Source organism: Haematobia irritans, chromosome 3 (genome assembly GCF_050003625.1).
Source record: "Haematobia irritans isolate KBUSLIRL chromosome 3, ASM5000362v1, whole genome shotgun sequence".
Lineage (NCBI taxonomy): Eukaryota > Metazoa > Arthropoda > Insecta > Diptera > Muscidae > Haematobia > Haematobia irritans.
This window is the reverse complement of record NC_134399.1, coordinates 209,447,446-209,458,700: the sequence shown is the minus strand read 5'-3', so window position 1 is coordinate 209,458,700 and position 11,255 is coordinate 209,447,446. Positions and strand designations below refer to the sequence as shown.

At 29.5% G+C, this 11,255-nt stretch overlaps 1 protein-coding gene across 2 annotated transcripts in view; it reads left to right on the top strand.

Annotated features, from left to right (window-relative positions):
• sn (fascin domain-containing protein singed) overlaps positions 1-11,255 on the top strand; it is a 134,445-nt gene continuing 123,190 nt past the window's right edge. The window contains exons 1-2 of one of the 2 annotated variants that reach the window (XM_075302487.1): positions 1-211; positions 275-591. The gene's annotated coding sequence lies outside the window, so the exon portion shown is untranslated. Of the gene's footprint in view, positions 592-11,255 lie in introns of both variants that reach the window. The other variant, XM_075302486.1, reaches the window with a different exon arrangement.

Below are 11,255 nucleotides of genomic sequence, written 5' to 3'. Positions count from 1 at the left end.
ATTCGAATCTCGTGAGCGGTTGAGTGTGGTCTTTGCAATTATCAAAAGCGGATAAAAATTAAATATTTGCCGAATAATTTATCATCTCCAGTAAAGGAAGAAATTTTTGAAATAAAAAATCTCTCCGCAGAGAAAAAGAAATTAAGTGAAAAATTTATTTTTTCTCCAGCAAAATAATTAATAACTTGGATAAAATTATCCTTAAAAATCGGTGAATACAAATGTGGAAAAAGTCATAAAGAAAAACATAGATTATTTTCGAGATTTCTTATAGCAATCCAGAAAAAAGGGTGTAACAGAGGAATACACAACAAAGGTAAAACAACAAATTCGACGACACAAAGCAAGCGCATAAAAAGGGAAAAAAGTCTAAAGCCGGTAGAAAAAAATATTTAAAAGAAAATCCAAATATTAAGCAAGGAATAATAGTGTGACATAAAAAGTGTTTAAACAAAAACAACATCTGTATAAAAAAAGAAAGTTTTGCTAAACGGAATAACGAAACGTAAAATAAATTTGTTTTGTAATCAAAATTATCAAAGGATTTTTTCAGTCAACCTCCTGCAAAAGCGGAAACAAAAGAATTAACGTGTAAGTATTGCAAACAAAAATCTCCTGATAATTCTGATTGGTAACGTGGAGAAGATCCTCCTGTTCTAATAGGATATCTCTAGTTGATAAAGATTGACACTTATCGCTCACTTATTTTTAGATTAATTTATTATAATTTTTTTATCATATGAAACCGGCTTTTTCTTTCTCTTTTCCTTATGTATTCTTCTTCTTCATGGCTGCTAATATGTTGTTTTATTCATTTACCAATTCTTCATTATCCTAATTATCCGTGACATTGGCATTGCAATTACACTTTATTAATTCTCCCCGTTTTTCGTGCAGCTCATGTTTTTTTCTTCTGTGTTGCTTCTGTAGTGCTGCAAGTTTTTCGCTTATTTTTTCTAGAACTATATCCTGGTGAGTGACAATGCAATTCTTATGTGTGTGTGTGTGTGTGTCAGAATCTCGAACTGCCAATTACATTTGATTTCATTTGACTCTTCTCATCCGCTAACGGTGTTACACTTTAGCGTTTTTATTCCCATGCACGCAGGAAAAATTTACTTGGATCCTTTAAAGACGTGGATTTTTTTAGTTTAAAAATATTTTGAGAAAACAACCGAATTTCAAATCTAGGATTTATAAAATTACAAATCTCAATTCCCAATAAGAATCCTAAATTGAATTAAACATGTTTTTAAAGCGGAAATTACACCCAGAAAAAAGGGGCCCTAATGCCAACTGAACTTTATTTTATTTCATGAATATTAGTTGATTTTAGTTAAGTTTTGTACAATATGAGTAAATGTTCCTTATTTGAATAATTTTTTGCTAACTTTAATGACGTGAACTAAAAATAAGAAGAAAAGTTGTATACAAATATAGTGCACAATTTTACTAAAAAGTAAAATAGTTCATATTTTCCTAAAATGGCAGAAGTTTGCTTAAATTGAGTTAAATTGTCTCTCGAATGATTAAATTTTACTAAAATTGTACCTGTCATGAACTTCGTACAGCGCTAAAGACATTTTAACAATTTTTAAATCCAATTTTTTCTTTCAACATATAAAATTTTATCAAACAACAGAAAAAAATTAATTATTTTTAATAATATTTCTTCAATTTGATAAAAATTATTAACTTATTTGTAACATGTTGCAATTAGAAAACTATTTTAGTTAAAGTTTTCTAAAATAAACCTACATTTTCTTCCACGATGGATTCATTTTTTTTGGTGTACGCTCTCGTGTAAATCAAACGACCACAATGTTGTTTTGGGTGGAAAAAAATTATTGATTGAAATGGCAAAATAACATATGTGGAAATAATTTAAATTTCAGAATCAATTTCTAGGTCTATTATTTTGAAACTATAAAAAAATGCTTAAGTAAATGAAGTGTTATTTGCCGGTATTTTTGGCCTTTCATCTGCAATCGTTTTCTTCAGCCCACTTACGGTCATTTTCATGTAGCTCGGTTAGGCTTTAACTGCCACTTAACAGAAAATATATTCTCTCCGGTTAGCTTTAACTGAAATATTTTCAGCAGTTAAGTTCCTAACTCACATATATGTAACGTACAAACACAGACATTTCGTCCGGATAAACTTATAGTCTGAACGGCGCATAAGGGAGCTTAATAAAAATGGTGGTTAAATTACCATATTTTTAAGTCCTTTGCTTTGGAAGAAAAGTATCTTGTTTTTATGATAAATTTGGACGTCTTTTGCAATATTTAAAATAATGTTTTTACATAATGTATTTATGTACATTATCAACTAATGTATTTATGTATCGCTATCAGTACACAAGTAAACAAAACATTTTTGTGATAAACGTGACTCTTTTTGTAGTATTGGAAAACAATTTTATCCTAGAAAGCTTATGCTACTGAAAGTCACGGATAAGCTAAACATACGTCTGTGGGACGTTTGTCATCACATGAAAAAAAATTTTGAATTTTTGTACTTACACCGATTCTATATACAAATCCTTATCATTTAAAAACCTTTTTGGCCAAACTTTTATTTATTTTGTAACAAAAAAAATCACATTTTCGGTACTGATTTTCATGACGGAGAGCGAAAAACTAAAAAAAAAACGCATACGTCTCTCAGGCGTAGATAAGCTGTTTATGGTTAATAAAGGATAAAAAACAATTCTTTTGGGTAATACCATCTTCACTATATATTTCTCACATCCACAACGTTTATTTATTTCTCAGCACTTTCTTCTCCACTACAAGCAACGTAGAAGAAATTATTCAATTGTAAACATTTTTCCCAGAATGAGAATCGAGAATCGTAGGCAAAGGCACTATCCACTGCTTTATGTAGCTTTTACTGACATCAACCGACAATTATCGCTATTGCTGCAACGCACAAACAACCCATACGGTTAAGCAGTTCTATTTATAGACCACATTGTTGGGCACACAAACCCAAGTTAAAGAATTTACCAACAAAAAATTAGAAGTTGTTCCATAAATTTTGAAGTTGTCAATTAGGATCTCCGATATTGCAGTGTACTACATTATATTTGTACTAGAGGTGTGGGCGTGACACGCGTGAATCATGAACGAAATCTGAAGCAACTCTCGTGAATGTGCTTGAATGGGACTGAAACAAATATGTCATACGTGAGAAATAAAATTAGTTCGTGAATGTGCGTGAATAAAATTTCTGTAAAATCATGCTCACGAAGAAAATCAAGATTTAATTCTTACTCGTATGTTAACTGAAATTTAGCTGTGGAATTATATTCTATTCATGAATTTTGTTACCTTTGCTCATTCCCGGTTGGAAAATATAGTGAGTCTCGTGAATTTGTAGTGAGTCACGTGAATCGTGCGTGAGTCATTAAAAGTAGTTCGTGCCTGAGCGTGCGTGAGTACTGATTTACATTTCGTGAATATGCATGAGTGTGAGTGGCTACCACACGTACCACGCGTAAGCGTGCGTGAATAGACATTTTAATTCGTGAATTTGCGTGAGAATGAGTGAAATTTCACTCACGCGCACACCTCTAATTTCTACCTCGAAACATTAAGATATGCACCATATATATGGCGTACAGCCCATTCGTTTATGGGAAAAGAGGTGCGTTCGACTGTGGTTTTTGACCAAAAGGTTTTATTTGCAGCAAAAATAAAAATTTTGTTACAAACAATTTGATTTGGTGATAAAAGCATGAAATTTTCGCAGAGATACAAAACAAAAAACTATAGCAAAAGAGAAATGTTTGCAACATCCGTTTTCCAAATATTTATTTTTTTTACATGTTACAAATCCGGTGAATATCAAACGTTATTTAATTTTCATACAACGACATTTTTGATATTTCTGTAACCATGAAAATTTATGATTTTCATGTGTGAAACGTGAACTAAAGGTGAGTACTCTGTTCGGTTTTTTTTTCACCAAAACACTAAATTAAAAGTACAAAAATACTTATGAAGACGATTATATTTTTATCAAGTCTTGTCAAATAGTGGATGGAACATATACAGGGAATTAATTCCGAATCATTTTATATTTCTGAACTAATTAATTTAAAAAAGTAACCGTGAAAACAAGCTGATTTTCAGCTTGAAAACTGAACATAGTACTCAGCTTAATAAGTAAATAAACCCGTACTTATAGCAAACAAGCACATAAAATTCTTTCCGTTTAACCAAACGCAATATTGACATCACTGTTGCTTCTCACACTTGACCAAGAACCGCAATACAAACACTCGTAGTGTTGCCACTTTTGCTATCATCAGCACTACATAGATGGGGGATTCTATGATTAGTTGTAGTGTCTTACTGTAGAATTCGAACTGTGGAAATTGGAATTGTGCATCGTCATCATCTTTTGCTAGCGGTCTATACCACCATCTATATTTCATTCAAACATATAATCTGTGTAAAAGAAAACGCTAAAAACATAGTCATTGTAGAGTAAAGGTGGTGGGGGTAAGACGAAGAAAGATGGATGGAATGGCAAAACATGTTTCAAACAAAGTAGTGTTCATGTTTAATTTATAAGTCCTGGTGGTATTCACCAGTGGTGGACTCTCTGGGTCTCCATTTGGTCGAATGACTGTTGTAGTTGCGAAAATACCTTTTGTGGGATTTTGTAATGAACGCATTTCTAGTTGATGACATTTGGATTTAAGAGATGATAACTCCACCATTATTAAAGAAAAGGGGTGCAAAAAGTGGTATTAATAATGTGGTTGAACTGCATTCTTTCTATTCAATCTCTACAAATTCGATCAGCTGAACATGGGAAGTCAGAATTTCCAATAACCAAGGTATATGACGGGGATGTTGTAGTTACCTCCGTTTTTCATCTCATTTCGTTGAATATCCTCAAGTTATTATGCTTCATAGAACAACATTGTTTCCCTAATTGCAGAGAATCCCATTGTGCTCTGTGTGAGAGTGTACAATACGAGCACATGAGCACATGTCTATTGTTTGGTTGTTTTTGCCGGCTTTCTTCTATTCCTGATTTGCCACCTCTTTTGGGGGGGTGTTGAGACCAATGTGTGTGTGTGTGAGTATTATTATATGGGATATTTTCTGTATCTGTTTCCCTTTTCTGTGTTTGTTCAAAATTCCATTTCCTGCAAGATTTTTAGCGGGTGGAGTAGCCATACATCTGTGAATTATGTATTGTAGTTTTTCTCAATTCCTCAATTTCGTCTTTCTCTCTGTTTTACAAGGATTTTCTTTTTGTTTGGTCCTTGGAAGCATGTGCGTTGTGTGTGTACTATATATATGCGTGCACTATTCACTGGGTTTTCCTGTTGGTTATTTTTGGGGCGTGTGCTGCTGATGCTGCTGCTATTGCTTTTACCGGTTGTTGTCTGTTGCTTTATTCGCAGTTTCGTTCAATGACTGTCATTTAGAATTTTTCACTTTTTCACCAGGGAATTAGCTTTTATGATTATTGTAGTCGTATAATTTAGATTGTAGAAATATTTTATATTGTTTTTGTTGCAGGGATGCGATTCTTTGTTAATTGTTCGTATACTAGTAGACTAAATAATGAAATAGACAATGTCTGAATTTTTTGGGAGTCACCGTGGTGCAATTGTTAGTAAGCCCGTGGGAGCGACCCAAATTTCGACCGAACACCAAAAAGTTTTTCAGCGGTGGTTTATCCCCTCTCTGTATTGCTGGTGACATATCTGAGTGATTCTTTGTTAATTGTTCGTATACTAGTAGACTAAATAATGAAATAGACAATGTCTGATTTTTTTGGGAGTCACCGTGGTGCAATTGTTAGTAAGCCCGTGGGGGCGACCCAAATTTCGACCGTACACCAAACTGTATTTCAGCGGTAGTTTATCCCCTCTCCGTAATGCTGGTGACATATCTGAGTGTTTCAAAGCTTTCGGACTCGGCTATAAAAAGAAGGACCCTTGTCATTGAGCTGAAATATAGAATCGACCAGCACTCAGTGATAAAAGTGAAGTTCACCACTGTGGTATCACAATGGAGGGGATAGTTTAAGTTAGCCTGAAATATTGGGCTGCCACTATACCTAACCTAACCTAACTTAATGTCTGAATTTTTAAATTATCTATAAAATGGTATTGAAAGAAGAATTTTCTTTTCTGAGGAACGACATTTTGGACAAACAAATTTTTCTTTTGACTCTTAAGAGTTTTTCTTTACCAGCAAATAAAAATGATAAGAGCAGGGATAAGCGGCGTTTTTCCCTTAATCTCCAAAATGTTCTCTCGCTCAATTAAAGCTCAAAACAGTTTTCATACACACGACGAAATGAATTTGTATTTTCAAAACACTATTCAGTCTCGTTTGAGCAACGAATGTTGTCGTATGTTGTTTAGCGATTAGATGAAACACGATATGGAAATTATTTTGGATCATATGAATGTTTGACGTGCCAAAAAGCATTATCTCGTATAGGTTCCCATGTTTTTACGGCGTTATTTAGCAATACATACACTAATAGAAAAAGTTTCGTTATATTAACGAAATGTGTCGTTAAAAGTCAGCCAATGAAAAAAATTCCTTAATACAACGAATTTTTTCGTTAATATAACGAATTTTCTGCCAATCAACGTAACGTTTCGTACTATTAACGAATATTTTCATTGTATTAATGAAAATGTTTCGTTATATCAATGAACATTTTTCGTTGGCGGACTTTTAATGAAATTTTCTTTGTGTGTAGGGAATGCGAAAATATTATTGGCCGTGGAAGGGATTTAGCAGGCGCAAATACAAAAAAATAATAATTTTTAGTAATGTGCCGTTTTAGATATTCAAATCAAGATTTATTTCGTTAAAAAGTTGATTTCATTAAAATTCGTTATTAATAACATAAATATTGCTTCAAAATAATGAAAAAACTAATTCAATATTATTGTCAAGTAGCATTTTTCGAAGTTCTTTATGCACTTCGATCAGTTGGATTCGCATACAAATATCGCAGAGCCTTCAAAGTTCTGCTATATTTTGGCTCATTCCCGGCGAAGCGCCGTCTTGATATGATCGACACTTTGGTATCTTTAAGTGCTAACCGTTTTTTTCCAAAATTCCCCAAATGTCCAAGAATTGGGATCACAGTAGAAATGAAGCCATGAACCTACGTTTAGAACACGATCACAGAAACGGAATTGTCCCTGTATCGAATTTGTCCCTCACATTTGTTGTTGCGATATGTTCGGTTCACAAGGAAGTCTTCTACCACTGATGCGTGGATTTCGATCAAATCTGGATTTAACATTTCGGATCATTTCTGGTGTTAGTTTATGTGGAGTCTATATCTAAACGTCCGATTTGATCCATCGGACCGACATCCATAACAACTACATGTACCCAGTTTCAAGTCGATAACTTCTTTCGTTCAAAAGTTGGCGTGAAGGCTAGACGGACATCACTATATCGGCTCAGAATTTCACCACGGATCAGTATGTTTATACTGTATAGGATCTGAGACCAATATTTCGATGGGTTACAAATGGAATGACAAATTTTGTATATCCCCATCCGATGATGGAGGGTATAAAAATTGAACTAGAAAACACCACAATAACACACATCGTGTTCTTAGTCTCTGCAGGCATGTCCTTAAAGAAATTGCACAGGGGCATATGTGAGACATCTAAACTAATATGGCCAACGAAAAAAAAAATTTTTTTCATTGTTGTATCAACAGACCACTTTAGGTTACAATTCGGTTTAAACACGCTATCTCCCCTATAGGGATGAATTAAGGAGCCTACTAAATGTTTCACCTCATGATTTTAGGCACATAAGAAATTTTTTTTGCAAGTTTTTCTAAAAGCTAAAATATTTATCCTTTGGGACTAGAACTGAATTTTTTGGAAAGCAAAACAAACAAATAATTTCATTTTTACCTGCTAACAACCCTTAATGGATAAAATTTACACAAAAGTGTTTATTCATTCGGTTTTTGGGGTTGGAATAGATTGGATTTGAAGGCACATTATCACAAATCTTTAAATCCTAATAGAATATAATAAAGGCACCACAATAAATGGAAGAGTTTCAAGGTGTGTTAAGGAAACCCCCATACTCATATGCAACACACCCCCACCGAAAAAGATGGCATGACACGCTTTATTTTCATTGAAGCCCGGATACTTGACACAAAATGACACATTAAGGGAGGATTTTGCCATTACCCATGGTAGAAAAAAGGGAAAATATAACACATTTTTATCAGCATGAAATGTAATACAACAGCGAAGCAATGAATTAAAATACATTTAGCGATTACCAAAGACATTTCTCCCTAACAATTTGGGGTTCAAACCAAAATTTAAGACATGCGGTTGTTTTTTCCTCGTATACTTGGTATTCACAAGGAACTAACCAAGGAAGTGTTGACAGGCAAGTCATCCAGCCAAGAGGCCAGGCCCAAAAATATATATGAGTCACTATTAAAACTTAAAAATAACTTGAAATTTCATTCAATGTAAAGTCTTTATGATGTTTTTTTTGGAAATCTTTAGTAGGAAAGGGTGATACATTTTTTTTCAGTTCAGTTCACTGTTATCTAAATTGTTATTCTTCACCTATCCTCCAAAAATTACTGAGGTTTTCCAATTCTTTACTTTGAAGTCCCCACATTCACATATATGCGACAAAGTGCTTAAGTGGCAAAATGAAGATTTTTAATTAAATTTAATTGCCTTGCAGCAATCTCAATTAAATTGATGTGCTTTTTGCCCTACTGGTGGTTTTGATGGCAAACTATTCGTTTACAGTAATTGAACTTGAAAAGAGGGGCAAAACAGGAGTTAAAAATTTCTCACGATATCACAGATCTTTTTGAAGGGATATCCTGAAATCCATGTTTCCCAGGACAAAATGTTCTATACAAATAAAATGTTGACAATTTTTTTAGAAATAAAATTTTGAAAAAATTAATAATAATAAATAAACATTTGACAAAATTTTCTATGGAAAAAAAATTTGCAAAGTTATCCATAAAAATAAAATTTGAGAAAATTTTCTGTAGAAATAAAATTTTGAAAAAATTTTCTATAGAAATAAAATTTTGAAAAAATTTTCTATAGAAATAAAATTTTGACAAAATATTCTGTAGGAATACAATTTTGACAAAATTTTCTATAGAGATAAAATTTTAAGAAAATTTTCTATAGTAATAAAATTTTAAGAAAATTTTCTATAGAAATAAAATTATTAAAAAATTTTCTATAGAAATAAAATTTTTAAAAAATTTTCTATAGAAATAAAATTTTTAAAAAATTTTCTATAGAAATAAAATTTTGAAAAATTTTTGTATAGAAATAAAATTTTGACAAAATTTTCTATAGAAATAAAATTTTGAGAAAATTTTCTATAGAAATAAAATTTTGAAAAAATTTTCTATAGAAATAAAATTTTGAGAAAATTTTCTATAGAAATAAAATTTTGAAAAAAAAATTTATAGGAATAAAATTGTGACAAAATTTTCTATAGAAATCAAAAATTGACAAAATTTTCTATAGAAATAATTTTTTTACAAAATTTTCTACAGAAATAAAATTTTGACAAAATTTTCTGTAGAAATAAAATTTTTAAAAAATTTTCTATAGAAATAAAATTTTTAAAAAATTTTCTATAGAAATAAAATTTTGAAAAATTTTTGTATAGAAATAAAATTTTGACAAAATTTTCTATAGAAATAAAATTTTGAGAAAATTTTCTATAGAAATAAAATTTTGAAAAAATTTTTTATAGAAATAAAATTTTGAGAAAATTTTCTATAGAAATAAAATTTTGAAAAAAAATTTTATAGGAATAAAATTTTGAAAAAATTTTTTATAGAAATCAAAAATTGACAAAATTTTCTATAGAAATAAATTTTTTACAAAATTTTTTATAGAAATAAAATTTTGACAAAATTTTCTTTAGAAATAAAATTTTTACAAAATTTTCTATAGAAATACAATTTTGAGAAAATTTTCTATAGAAATAAAATTTTGAGAAAATTTTCTATAGAAATAACATTTTGAGAAAATTTTCTACAGAAATAAAATATTGACAAAATTTTCTATAGAAAAATAATTTGCAAAGTTATCCATAAAAATAAAATTTGAGAAAATTTTCTGTAGAAAGACAATTTTGACAAAATTTTCTATAGAAATAAAATTTTGGCAAAATTTTGTATGGAAATAAAATTTTGACAAAATTTTCTATAGAAATAAAATTTTGACAAAATTTTCTATAGAAATAAAATTTTGAGAAAATTTTCTATAGAAATAAAATTTTGAAAAAAATTTTATAGGAATAAAATTTTGACAAAATTTTCTATGGAAATCAAAAATTGACAAAATTTTCTATAGAAATAAAATTTTGAGAAAATTTTCTACAGAAATAAAATTTTGAGAAAATTTTCTATAGAAATAAAATTTTGAGAAAATTTTCTATAGAAATAAAATTTTGAGAAAATTTTCTATAGAAATAAAATTTTGAGAAAATTTTCTATAGAAATAACATTTTGGGAAAAATTTCTATAGAAATAAAATGTTGACAAAATTTTCTATAGAAAAAAAATTTGCAAAGTTGTCCATAAAAATAAAATTTGAGAAAATCTTCTGTAGAAATAAAATTTTGACAAAATTTTCTATAGAAATAAAATTTTGACAAAATTTTCTATGGAAATGAAATTTTGACAAAATTTTCTATGGAAATAAAATTTTGACAAAATTTTCTATAGAAATAAAATTTTGACAAAATTTTCTATAGAAATAAAATTTTAAAAAAATTTTCTATAGAAATACAATTTTGACAAAATTTTCTATAGAAATAAAATTTTGAGAAAATTTTCTATAGAAATAAAATTTTGAAAAATTTTCTATAGAAATAAAATTTTGAAAAATTTTCTATAGAAATCAAAAATTTACAAAATTTTCTATAGATATAAAATTTTACCAAAATTTTCTATAGAAATAAAATTTTGACAAAATTTTCTATAGAAATCAAAAATTTACAAAATTTTCTATAGAAATAAAATTTTGGAAAAATTTTCTATGGAAATAAAATTTTGACAAAATTTTCTATAGAAATAAAATTTTGTCAAAATTTTCTGTAGAAATTAAATTTTGACTAAATTTTGACTAAATTTTCTATGGAAATAAAATTTTGACAAAATTTTCTATGGAAATAAAATTTTGACAAAATTTTCTATAGAAATAAAATGTTGAC